This window comes from Gadus morhua, chromosome 4 (genome assembly GCF_902167405.1).
Source record: "Gadus morhua chromosome 4, gadMor3.0, whole genome shotgun sequence".
NCBI classification, from domain to species: Eukaryota; Metazoa; Chordata; class Actinopteri; order Gadiformes; family Gadidae; genus Gadus; species Gadus morhua.
The window spans coordinates 33,386,221-33,400,758 of NC_044051.1; the positions used below are offsets into that span (position 1 = coordinate 33,386,221).

Genomic DNA, 14,538 nt, shown 5'->3' on the forward strand with positions numbered 1-14,538 from the left:
TCTCTCTCTCATATTAATCCCAAAGAGATAAGGGTCAAAAGTAGAGCAAAGAGAGATTTAGTGATAAATACGAGTATAAAATATAATAAAAATAAATTAAAGATTAAAATAAAGATAAAAAACGATGGACACTGTATACATATAGTTTATATGCTCAGTATAATTGCATATGATCATTTGTGTATGCATCGATATGAATAAATCAAGTTAAACATAGACTCCTAAATAATAATACCCCACCAAACAGACAGTCAGTCATAGTTAGATATTATAATATCAACCCCACCCAAATAGAAAGTCAGTTATATAGATTATATTATAAAGTAAAGAAACAGAACAAACAGGGCAAACCAAAAATAAGGTATAAACAATATACATTTAAGATTATGAGTGTAAATGATAAAGTCAGTTTGGTTTGAAATGTGCCGGGGACAGAGACGCATTCAGAAGTGCATTTTCAGAAGTGCTGAGTACAATGAGGATGCACTCTTTTTTTTCTCTTTAGTGCCGGTAATGAAAGCTTCTGAAAGACGGCATACCCATGGAGCTAATTAAAGGAATGAAATGTAAAATCTGTCTGGCACGCTTTATGAAGAAAACGTTTCCAAACAGCATCGGACACATGACCCACTATGTTCTGCTCCATGTATCCAATGTTGACAACGTGACATGACATGGCTAAGCTACCAACATAAACAAGAGGAGTTATGAAAGGATATTAACTGCGTGTTTAAGTTCAGAAGGGCCAAAGGTGTGGCTACACACAGCACTACAAAAGTCGTCAAGATTGAAAAATAAAAATATATTTGTTGCACAGCTGAACGCTGTATCACCTTATGAGCTGGCTGTTCTCAATTCACAACACGCATTCCATCCAATCTAGCCTACATCAGGCCTTCTGACCAAACCTCATGCACTCCCCCCCAAAATTATTCCAGAATTCAAGCAAAGCAAGAATGACTAGAAGCAGGGGTGATTCTAGGGTCAGAGCTTTAGGGGTGCTGAGCTCCCAATGAGCCCCACTGCCACCACCCACCATTTTTTCCACACAAAAACGAAAATATGTCAAAAAATAACTTTCATTTTAACATTGGTTCAACTAACTCCAAAATACGGATTATTTCTATTTTTTTTTTTTAAACCTTTCCAGAACACCAGCTTTATTGTGCCAGTTCACACAGACAGCCCCCTGTAACAAACACAAAACCTGCTTCACTCAGCTGGTTTTCCTGACCGTTAACTCCAAGTGCCTCCTTTTGTATCAACAGTCATTCGATTAGATTAGATTCAACTTTATTGTCATTGAACAAAGTACTAGGTACAAGGGACTTGGACAACAAATCTTCTGTTAATTATTTACGAATGGCCATCTCTATTCTACTTGGTTGCACACCTATCTGAACTTTCATAAACCAATATAAGTCATCAATAATTAATAATAATACATGCTTCACCTCAAGAGCAAAAAAAAAAGAATAAAAAGAAGGTCAACCCAAAAAGTCCAAGAAATCTATGTCGCCGCACTTTGAGGGTGGCAAACCTGTCAATGACCCTTTGGTGTTCAATTCTTTCAAGCAACTCCTTCGCAATGGACATCACAGCTGCTGGAGTCTGCTTTGGCCTGTGGTCCTCCTGAGCCATGTATGGAGCCGACGCAAGGCACTAAAAGACTGCTCACATATACAGCTGCTGCGTCTCTTGAGACGCCGCCGCCGCAAGAGACGCAGCCGATTCTAGGTTTCATAAACATCCGTGACTTAGCCCAGAGGGAAAAGAAAAGTATCACTTTGGGCATACAAAAAAACAGCTTTAAATAGCTACCTGACTGCCTTGCTGCTTATCCCCAAAGATCTAAAGTTCTATTCAATCTATTTCAGAGTAAAATGAATGGAAGTGGGTCTATATATATATATATTTATACAACGGGGGACCTAAATCCAGCGATCTGATTGGTTCCCAACTGTTGTATAATGAGCGTATACATAACTGCTATGACGCCCGATCATTTTGTGAAAGTTTGCATATCACTCCGCGCCTGGAAGTAGAAACAGTTACAAAGTAGAACATATGTTGGATGATGGAGAGCGTGTAAATGTTGTTACTCCGGGAGTGAGCAAGGCGATGGAGAGACTAACGAAAGCTTAGGCACACGGCGAGTGAACTGCTCCATAGGATAAATTGCCGGCGAACCGCTCTATCGGAGCCTTCTCTCGGAGGGACGCTAAAGTGTGTTGCATAGCGACCGTCGATGCATAGTGGCAGCCAGGAGGGACTACTTTTTTGTATTCTTTAATAAAACGGCTATTTTGACTTTCTTGGTTTCTTTTTAAATGTAGTGTGTCTATGACTTTCGTTTCGCCATAATAGTAACCGTTGTATAAAAGCAATAGATCACTTCAGTCAGTGGCATGTGCTCATTATACCACAGCCTGGCGTGATCTATTGCTTAAATATATGCATAGATATATATCTATATATTATCTATAGATATATAGATATATAGAGAGAAAAATATTTTATTTTATTTATTTTACCCAAAAATTATATTCAGGGCTAATTAAATAATATCCGGCGCTTTAGCCCCGAATAAAACAGCCTTGTGACGCCACCGAGTACAAGTACACAGGACACTGCCTAAGTATGAGTATAAGTACCCAGGATACTGGCTCAGTATGAGTACAAGTACACAGGTTACTGGCTCAGTATGAGTACAAGTACACAGGTTACTGGCTCAGTATGAGTATAAGTACACAGGTTACTGGCTCAGTATGAGTATAAGTACACAGGTTACTGGCTCAGTATGTGTATAAGTACCCAGGATACTGGCTCAGTATGAGTATAAGTACACAGGATACTGGCTAAGTATGAGCTGGAGTGGGGGGCGCTGGAGGCCCTTTGTGGCCCCCTGTCATCCGTCAGACCCCGTCCTCCGCCACCTGACGTCTGGCCCGTCGATGGGAACGCCGTCGACGGCAGGGGTGTTTCTAGGTCTCATAAACATCCGGGCTTAGCCCAGACGGAAAATGAAAATGCCAAAATTATTTATATGCTTTAATGAAAAAAAAAAATCATAATGCTTCACATAAATCAACAAAATACGCAGTTTATTTTAGCATAAAATAGCTACCTGACTGCTGTGCTGCTTATCCACTTCGAGTTATTTGCAGACAAACTAGACCAGCACATGAACATTTTAAAATGTAAATACACAGACATCCCTGTATAATTAAGGTGTATGACAGCTCCCTCTGCTGGACAACAGTCTCACACCAAACTACATTTTCCGTTTGAACCAACGTAGCTATAGTACATTGATGCGAGACGGGTTGGTGGTTTGAAAGTGTTGTAGTAGCAGAGAATGGCCTGCAGGGCAGTATGTACATTGTTAAATACATGAATAGGCTTGAATTTTGTAGTAATATTGAGGTTTCATATTTTTACTAAATGGATTATGTGAACATTGCTGAATAACAATCATGTATATTAAATGTATTGCAGGAGTTTAGCTTGACATTAACCAAGTTAAAGGACAATTAAATGAACCGGACCAAACATGTAGAAGTCAATGTGGGATTTTAATATACAGGTGCTGGTCATATTATTAGAATATCATGAAAAAGTTGATTTATTTCATTAATTCCATTTAGAAAGTCAAACCTGTAGAATGTATACATTCATTCCAAACAGACTGATACATTATAAGTGTTTTTTGCCAAAAAGAAGATGATTATAGCTGACAACCAATGAAAACCCTAAATTCAACATCTCAGAAAATTAGAATATGGTGAAAAGGTCAGATATTGAAGACACCCGGTGCCACACTCTAATTAGCTAACTAACTCAAAACACCTAGAAAAGCCTTTAAATGGTCTCTCGTTTTGATTCTGTATGACAAACAATCATGGGGAAGACTGCTGACTTGACAACTGTCCAAAAGATGACCATTGATACTTTAAAGAAGGAGGGCAAGACACAAAAGGTCATTGCCAAAGAGGTTGGATGTTCCCAGAGCTCTGTGTCCAAGCACATTAATAGAGAGGCGAAGGGAAGAAAAAGATGTGGTAGAAAAGAGTGTACAAGCAAGAGGGATAAACGCGCCATGGAGAGGATTGTCAAACAAAACCGATTCAAAAATGTGGGGGAGATCCACAAAGAGTGGACTGTAGCTGGAGTCAGTGCTTCAAGAAGCACCACACACCGACGTATGCAAGATATGGGCTTCAGCTGTCGCATTCCTCGTGTAAAGCCACTCTTGAATAAGAGACAACGTCAAAAGCGTCTCGCCTGGGCTCAAGACAAAAAGGACTGGACTGCTGCTGAGTGGTCCAAAGTTATGTTTTCAGATGAAAGTACATTTTGTATCTCCTTTGGAAATCAAGGTCCCAGAGTCTGGAGGAAGACAGGAGAGGCACAGAATCCACGTTGCCTGAAGTCCAGTGTAAAATTTCCACAGTCAGTAATGGTCTGGGGTGCCATGTCATCTGCTGCTGTTGGTCCACTGTGTTTCCTGAGGTCCAGGGTCAATGCAGCAGTCTACCAGGAAGTTTTAGAACACTTTATGCTGCCTGCCGCGGACCAACTTTATGGAGGTGACGATTTCATTTTCCAACATGACTTGGCACCTGCACACAGTGCCAAATCTACCAGTACCTGGTTTAAGGACCATGGTATCCCTCTTCTTGATTGGCCTGCAAACTCACCTGACCTTAACCCCATAGAAAACCTATGGGGTATTGTGAAGCGGAAGATGCGAGATGCCAGACCCAACAATGCTGAAGAGCTGAAGGCCACTATTAAAGCAACCTGGGCTCTCATAACACCTGAGGAGTGCAACAGACTGGTCGACTCCATGCCACGCCGTATTGCTGCAGCAATTCAGGCAAAAGGAGCTGCAACTAAGTATTGATTGCCATACATGCTGAAACTTTCCATGTTCATACTTTTCAGTTGGCCCACATTTCTAAAAAATCATTTTTTGTACTAGTCGTAACTAATATTCTAATTTTCTGAGATACTGAATTTGGGATTTTCAGTAATTGTCAGTACTAATCATCCAAATTAAAAGAAATAAACATTTCAAATATATCACTCTGTGTGTAATGAATTGATATAATATGTAAGTTTCACGTTCTGAATATAATTACTGAAATAAATCAACTTTTTCATGATATTCTAATAATTTGACCAGCACCTGTATAAACAAAAACACTTGACAGAAGTTCAATACAATTTTGTAAAGGGAAGCAGATGAAAACATTTTCCCGAATGAATCTTTTCAAAATGTCACCACCATTCCGAAAGCAAGTGAGGTTTGTGTAAAAGCAGTCCTCCCTGACCAGCTCTGTCCCTGACTCTAAACCCTGACTCTCAACCCTAACGCTGAACCCTCTGAGGGCAGGAAGACGTGCCTTCAGTGTAAAGGTTCGAACCACAGAGAAGGAAGAAGAAGAGGAAGCAGTAGAGAGTAGTGAAGTAGTGAGGTTAGTGACAGACGTGAGGGAAAGGCGTGTGGAAGCACACGGTTACATGTGGGGTTAAGAAGATCACTCCCACTGGAGGTCATTGATCCATCAGCCTCAGACTGCTGAGCTCAGCAGGTCATCTGGAGGACGAGGCTCAGATGAACTGAGGAGACGGGACCAGCAGGATGTCAGGATCAGGGCGGGTTCAGCTCAGGTGTGTCTGCCCGGACCAAACAAGGACATTGATTAGGTTCAATATTCAAAAGATGCAACATTTTCTGAACCAAAGATAAGTCATTAAGGAGCAGGCAGGCTTTAGGGCGCCTTGCTCAAGGACGCATCACTGTATTCTGAGGACTTGAACCCGGCACCATTGGTTTGAGAGTTGAACCCCCAACCCCCTACCTAGTCCACTATGTCCAGATATTGCAAACTTACGAGGAATCCTTGATGGTAGAGTTCTGGTTGTCCTCAGGAATTGCCTTCTAGATGTACGGCTTCTCCATCAGTCCTCCAGATTCCTGGTCTGGTTATAAACGTAATTGGTCTCTAATGTAAGGTAACAAACACAGTAGTAATTTGTCTCTGATGAAACGTAACAAACACAGTAGTAGTTTGTCGCTAATGTAAGGTAACATACACAGTAGTAATTTGTCTCTAATGAAAGGTAACAAACACAGTAGTAATTTGTCTCTAATGAAAGGTAACAAACACAGTAGCAGTTTGTCGCTAATGTAAGGTAACAAACACAGTAGTAGTTTGGCTCTAATGTAAGCTGTAGTTTGTCTGGTAAACAACCACAGTAGTATGTCGTAACTTTTACTGGACAAACTAATCCTGCGTTACAACAAGTCCACTCTGTTTACTTTATGCAAACTTACGAGGATCCTGGTTGGTAGAGTGATGTCGTCCTCCAGAGTCTTGGCTCCTCCATCAGCCAGAGTCCTGGTCTGGAACAAACAGTGCAAGTCTGGCCCCAACGTCTGGTAACAAACATGTAGTTAGTCTTATTTTTAAGCCCTTTATTTCCACTTTGTTAGGTTAATACAAACTTACAATCCTTGTTGGTAGAGTGATGGTCATCCTCCAGATTTGCGGCTCCCCTACCAGCTCGCCTCCGCTCCAGAAACACGTTCTAGTAAGAAAACACAGCGGTAGTTGGTTAACGCATGTCAAAGGAACAGCTGTATGTTCCCCTTTAAGTCAACCATGTAAGTAAATACAAACTTACGAGGAATCCTTGTTGGTCGATTCCTAGTCGTCCTCCAGCGTCTCAGCTCCTCCATCAGCTCTCCTCAGACAAAGTCCTGGTCTGGAACAAACAGCGGAAGTCTTGCTTCAACATGTGGTAAAACAGATGTAGTCGTCTGGTATATATGGTACAAACGCCTGTAGTTTGTGGTAGCAGTATTCTACGAGAAGTGGCAGTGAGTGTGATGATCACTTCAGAGTAAGGCTCCATCTACCCCACGACAGACGTCCTTCACCAGGCAGGTCCTTCACCAGGCAGGGCCTCCACCAGCTCCTCCACCAGGCAGGGCCTTCAACACGGCTCCTCCATCAGCTCCTTCAGCATCAGCTCCTTCAGCACGGCTCCTCCATCAGCTCCTTCAGCACGGCTGCTCCATCAGCTCCTTTAGCCATGGATTCCTGGTCTGGTTACAAACAGTTGGTCTCAGCAGTAAATCACCTGGGGACGCAACACACCCCACCTCCTGCATCTGAGGTACACTTGTAAAATGGAAGACAAATTTAAACACTTAAATTAGACAACGTCTGCAGATTGTCGCGTTCAGCAATTCATCCACTACAGTCGTAGCAGCACTAGTCACAATAATGGCTCATATGACTCTTACATAAACCCCGTATGAATTAACTCAAATCACAGCTTGGCACATATTTAAAGTCATAAGATGATCAAAACCAGACCTAAACTAGCGTGGATTTTAGTGTTTCAGATGAGCTTGGTGACGGTTACCCTCTGGTCCGGTGCTGCAGGCCCCTGGTCTCCAGCCTCAGTCTCCGGTCCATCCTGGCACCACAAGCCTCCGGTCCCCAGCCTCTCAGCCTCACCTTTCAGCTACAGCAGGAGGTTTACATCAGCATTTGCCCAACAATAAACTTAATTGACTCATCCGAAACAGAGTTACACAATTAATTGAACTATTATTTTATAACTCAAGGCTAGAAAAGACTTGAGACCAGACATGAGCATCCCGTTTTTGGGAATGAAGACAGAGCAATCCACAAGTTTAAGTGGTTCAGGCCATGCATTGGAACTGACCTGAGCAGACTCTACTCACACACCAGAGCACTGACCTGTTCTGGAGGACTTCTGACAGGAGGTGGAGGTCTTGCTCTGGGTGAGGAGGCAGACACCTTGGGACAAACTACATGTTACATTTTTAACCTTGTACAGTTATAGAGTATCTTCTACTGTAACATGTGGGAAGGACAGCCATTATTTTAGCTTGGACATTATCCTGTTGGTAACTCTGCACCAAAGTCGTTGTTTAACGTCATTCCATTTGGTAGGGTTTAACTTCTGTGGCAATTAATGACAGCAGTTATTTAGAACGTACAAAAGCTGAAGTAACAAACAACACTAAGCAGTATCGATATTAAATCAAATATACTCAGCCATATTCAGGTGCTGGCTTCCGTTGAAGAAATGTCCCATTGTCTTCCACCTTGAAATGATTTTCAGCCTTCACTGATGGTCAGAAATGTGCCCGCAAGAAGAACGCTGTTTTGTACGCAGTGAGAGTCCCGTCACGTCAACGTGGTTAAAAGTACGGCGCAACCATAGAAAATTAACATATTATACGACGTACGTGTCAGTATGTATTTAATATCAAACGTAAGTTGTTTAAGATAAGGGGCAACGATTCCCAATGGAAATTACTGAAAAATAGTTTCCGTTGGCAACGGTTCGAGGTTACGCAAATACATCCAGAACGTTCCACCAGATTCCCACAGGGGACTCATGTCCAACTAACTGCCAGTTGGGTTCTTATGGTTTTCAAGACTACAACGTTATATGCTAACCATTGAGACTAATTGAAGTGACCGCACTCAGAACCTTCCACGGCGGGAAGCACAAACCGTCCGACTGGAATCCGGACATTCCGGCCGGAACCAACCAAGGAAAAAACAGAACCAGCGCCTCACCTTGAGCTGAACGGAGGAAGATCCTGAAGTCCAGCGATGGTCTTCATTAAAACACAGCCAACAGACTTACCTTGAGGAGATCTGTTTGTTGCTGTTGGTCATTACTACTATTCAGTGTACCTTTACATTATTATGCACCCAGTGTGTACAAGTTAAATCACTCAAAAACGTATGAAGAACCAAAACAACCATGTACGTCCCACAACAACTTTAAAGCTAAAATCATTCAATACACAACCGTGACTACATTTTACAATTATCTAGATTATTCGGGGTACAAACCATACAGAGCAAATCTAAACGTTGAGCTCACAGAGAGCCGACCGTAGCCCTGCAACGTCACCCTGACCGACTCATCACCAACAGCAAATCATGCCAGCCAGCCAACACATGTACAGGTTCAGTGAGAAGGGGGCATCTGAGCGAAAGGACTGCCCATAATAAAATGAAGCCCAATTCCTGAACTGTCCAACCATCCTCATGGTTTAAAGATTTACAGACTTGACATGCCATTGTGTTCTAATCACCTTTGTCTGCTCCCTCGTTACTTATAAAACCCTACATCTCCATCGCTAGAGTGTGGCATCCTACTCATAGGGGTGTGGTCTGAGTGAGCAGAGATGCATGCTGGGATACAGTGCTGTCTGAAGTCTTCAGTTCTATAGACACGCCCCTCAGAAGAAACCAAGTGTTTGAGAATCTGTCATGACATCAGTTACATGAGCTGGAATATCCTTCAAGATGGCGCCAGGATCCTCAGAGGAGAAAGGCCAAGAGGAAGATGTGAGGGTTCTGAGTACCATGGAAAACTTTGAAACATCTTCCTCTTTACACCTTGAAGCCCCAGTGAAGGTTTCTTTACCTCCTCAGCTGAAGAGCACAACTTCAGCTCGAAGAGTGCACTAGTTGGAGTTCCCAGATTGGTTCTGATTTAAGGAAACCAATCGTTCAGCTAGTCCTGTCCAAAACAAATACAGTTCAGCCTGAGAAGACGTGCAACTGAGAAAAAGACAAGATCCACAGGGCTCTCCATCAATCCAGCCAGGTAGGAAGAGCCATCTCATTACAGGTCTGAAGGTCATCTTGAATATCCAATTAGGTCCCTTTCCAACATCAGAGTCGCCTTTTGGAATTCCTTTAGGCGTCCATCCTCCATTGATCCTGATTGGTGAAGTCCTAGTTTGAAGTCACTGATCTGAACACGCCGCTTGCATCCTTTTGCACTCGAGTTGGATACTCTCCTTTCTGCCCAGTGTGTTGGATATCGCTCCGCAGCGTCGCTCTGGGCTCTTCATGTCTACTGGAGGCCCTTAAATAAACATGTGGCCGTCCATCAGGGATGATTTATTTGACCATTCCAATATCCCAAGCCAATCACACAGACCTCCGTATGAACATTATCACTGTCAAAGCAAGCCGGACACACACACACATAGAACCAATGATTCGCACGTAGAACCCCATGCCAGGTGTGAGTGGGAGACACGCACACACAGTAGAACCCTTGCGATGCTCAATAATCATCCATCTCATGTCAAACCCAAACACACACACCACTGAGCCACAAAAGGCCAAACAATCATGCAGGGTAAAAACCTCATGCCAAATAATATTCCATCATCCAACCCCAGCTCTCCTGCCAGGGCACCCAGAACAGAACAACCAATGTCTCCAGAGAAGTAAATTATGTACAACATTCTTCAGTGGCGTCCCACATTTGTGATGGATTATGCTTGGCGTCTCCAAAATGTCTCCAAGGTTGATTCAACGTCTCTGAATTCATGTCTTTGTAGTCCAGTGGTTTCCTGAATGAGGGGCCTTCACAGATGCAAACGGTGCAGTTTTAGTCAGCCTGAGGACAGGAAGGAGGTCATCAGTTCAGAAGACAACCCAGTGGAGGGGGTGGCTCTTGAGGAGCAGGATCCATATATGAACGTGTTCCATGGTTCTCTGTGTCGGAGTGAAGTTGTGTTTTAGTCGTTGAGATGAGGAGTCCCCTCATCTCCCCCTGGTGTTTCTCCATCTTAAAGAACATTCCAGTCCATGTAACTGACGTCACAACAGTTTCTCAAAGACTCGGTTTCCCTTGAAGGGGCATGTCTACAGACCTGTAGACTTCAGACATCTCTGTATCCCAGTATGCACCTCTGCTCACTCAGACCACACCCTCATCAGTCAAGCAACACTCATTTGATGAAGATGCAGAGCTCAGGAGAGTAGCTGGAAAGAAGACTGAAGATATCAGAACCCAACCCATTACTCCAGCTTACAACAATAACTTGGAGCCTGTAACCATTTTAACAAATCATTAAAACCAACATAAACCAAACACCTAAGTAACCCATGAACCAATAAAACATCCTTGCTACTCAGATCAACCTTCAGGTACCGGGTTAACTCACTAGGAAGCCAAAATACAGCAATGTGCCCAAGATTAATGAGAAACTTATGACTTACAGTTCGCAGTTCAACTTCATGGTCAAGTTGGGATACTCACAGAACTGCAGTTACATGTCCATGATAGACCTTTGAAGGAAGGAACAGTTTACTCATGGTCCCCAAACTTGGGCACTGTCCCACAGTTCAACATCTACCATCTCCAAAGACCCAATCGCCCACCGGTGGGCGATTTGTGTTTGTTGACGATATGTTTCCACTACGGAGCGACATAACCCGCTTCAACTTTCATCATTACAGACATTCTATACGTCATTAGAAAGGGTAGAATCTCCACAATTTATTCATCCGGTTGTTTTTTTCTATAAATCATGAGCACAAAACCATAAATATTGATATTTACCAGCTTGGTAAAGCGGAAATGCTAAAAAGCAGAGTGACTCCCTACCTTTGAAGCAATCTGAGAACCGTAATACGTGTCCATTCCTCAATTATTTATATTCCAATTGTCCGTGAGAATCCACTGATCAAAAGCATCCAAATGGTTTTTCATAAAATTATTCGAGCTTGTGAATATCGTCGTGTAAAGTCCATTTGTTTACCATCTCCAAACTTTGTTCGTCAACTAACATCCAGACGTTCGCAGCCGTGTCGATATTTTCTCTACCTCCAGTATGGAGTTGTTGGGTATGCTTGTTTTCATCACTTTGCTGGCTACAAAATAAAAGTGTCCCCGTCTTTTTCTGTTCAGTTTTCACCCCGGTACAGCCCGTGAAGTAAATGGAGCGCTCCCAGTTCGAAGGGCCAATGGGCTTTGTTTACTTTGTTACGCAGCTTTAGTATAGGGACAGCGTATTGGCTATTGATATATCAATCACTTGGGCTTCTAGCCAATGAGTTTACCTTTCCAACGCTGCCAGGCGTGTCCAGGTGTGATACGTATGAGCCGAGATATAAAGCTGCGTCAACATGGCAGACAACTCACTTTGCGCATATATTGTTCATATTTAGTTCTTGTCATATTTTCATGATATGGCCAATATCTCAATATGGCCATATAAAATGAATGTGTGAAAAAATTATGTTTTGAATCATGGAGAAAGGTTTTATAGTCACCAAAATGCTTCAGTAATGTTTCCAGTGTCACAGAAGTGAGTAAATGCATTTGGCACAATTTGGCCATTTGGAGACATTTTGGAGAGGTTTGTGCCGCCAGTGACAAAACACCATAAAAACTCCATTAACTCCCAAAGGTTTAGGCCTAGAACTCCAAAATTTCTTCCAGGTGTAGTTGGCATGATGTAGAAGGTATTTGGCATATTGCCATATGCCTTACATAAAGCACATTATTATGTCATTATGTTACATTATGACCTATTATTTTCGAAGACAAAAAAATGCTTTAGAGCCATGTCTGAACTGATGTCATTTAGGTTGTGTGTATGATACATGCCAAATAATACATATCTACAGAAACTAGAGATTGTCAGCTTTCAAATGAAGTATCATACATCCATCTAGGACTTAGGGTTACTGTGTTATAAGCTTTTCCATTTGGGTATGTGTATAGGCGAAAAAAACCAAAATACTGCCGGGACAGAACAGGTTAAATCAGATAAATGAATGACAATACAAATTCAGGGCTTTTAGGATCATCCAACCTTTAAATAATGATTAAGATAATTACCTTATCCAGCTTTTTAATGTAAGTCATACTAATTATTTGACTGTCATTACTCAAGAGTGATCTACCTCTTACTTTGACAAGTTTGAATGTATAGTCTCTAAAATGTTACTTTCAGGTAGAATCAATGCATACATTTCAAATGAGTTAACCAACAACAATCCCCGATTTCCTTCACAAATTATCTGTGATTTATATTCAACATACAAGTCACGTCAGTTGTGCTTTGCCACTCAATTCTACTCACATCAGGAGTAGTTGGTCTCTAATGTAAGGTAACAAACACAGGAGTAGTTTGTCTCGAATGTAAGGTAACAAACACAGGAGTAGTTGGGCTCTAATGTAAGGTAACAAACACAGTAGTAGTTTGTCTCTGATATCAGGTAACAAACACAGGAGTAGTTGGGCTCTAATGTAAGGTAACAAACACAGTAGTAGTTTGTTTCTAATGTAAGGTCACAAACACAGGAGTAGTTGGGCTCTAATGGCGCGTAACAAAGTAGCAGCTGTAGTTCGTCTGGTAAACAACCACAGTAGTATGCCGTAACTTTAACTGGAAAAACAAATCCTGCGTTACACAGTGATGTTGCTAGGTACGCGTCCTGCGTCCCTGACGCATTAAAATCTGAAAGGACGCACTAAACTCACTATCCATGCGTCCCGGGGACGCATCTCATTTTCCCCATGAAAAACGATACATTGTGAACATTAAACAACTCGTGTTTAATCACAGTAACAGGCCAAAGAAACCTTCTTGTGAGCAGATCGGACAAGCGCTGTTTCAACCCTCTGCGCATCTACTCGGCGCAGACGTGATCCCCTGTACAAGGTATCGCGACATGCTAATTTAGCCGCTACCAAAACAACTAGCTCGTCACCACTGATTTCATTGCAACAATTAAAAATACGAACTTCATAGTAAATAAACCCACGTTTCCACTGCTCGATGCTGTGCTCATTCGTGTCGAATGAGCAAATCAAACAGGATTTTTTTGCAATCCTTCTGATTGAATATGTACATTTATGACAAAATCGTGAGGACTAGGCTTGACACACACACACACACACACACACACACACACACACACACACACACACACACACACACACACACACACACACTCGCGCGGTAATAGCTCATTGGCGCCACCTAGTGATCATTATGTGCAAATGCACAGCCCCTCATTAAAATGACTTAGGGGTCATTTGACCCCTCTTGCGGCGCTAGGAGTAAGTAAAAATGGCCCGGCGTTTCTAGTGTTAAACATGAACGGTTGAGTACTCCAGCTCTAACCATATCATACCACCATCAAGGAGTTTAACACTATTAATTTAATTTAAGAAATAGAATAATAATAAAAAAGAAACACATTTTTTAAACTGGGGAGTCGGGACCCATTGAATTTCTCAGGGACCCACCCAACTCGCCACCTGTGGGTCCCGGGGACTCACTACATTGAAAACCTATCAACATCACTGGTTACAACAAGTCCACTCTGTTTATTTTATGCAAACTTACGAGGATCCTGGTTGGTGGAGTGATGTCGTCCTCCAGATTTGCGGCTCCCCTACCAGCTCGCCTCCGCTCCAGAAACACGTTCTAGTAAGAAAACACAGTGGTAGTTGGTTAACGCATGTCAAAGTAACAGCTGTATGTTCCCCTTTAAGTCAACCATGTAAAGTCAATACAATCTTACGAGGAATCCTTGTTGGTCGATTCCTAGTCGTCCTCCAGCAGCTCTCCTCCGACAGAGTCCTGGTCTGGAACAAACAGCGGAAGTCTTGCTTCAACATGTGGTAAAACAGATGTAGTCATCTGGTATA

At 42.3% G+C, this 14,538-nt stretch overlaps 1 long non-coding RNA gene across 1 annotated transcript; it reads right to left on the reverse strand.

The window, feature by feature from the left end:
• Window positions 1-5,635: 5,635 nt before the first annotated feature.
• On the reverse strand, window positions 5,636-14,269 carry LOC115542423 (uncharacterized). Its single transcript, XR_003976535.1, has 3 exons — window positions 14,234-14,269; window positions 5,901-5,988; window positions 5,636-5,682 (listed from the first exon to the last, which is right to left on the reverse strand). It is a non-coding gene; the product is annotated as an uncharacterized LOC115542423 (long non-coding RNA).
• Window positions 14,270-14,538: the final 269 nt, after the last annotated feature.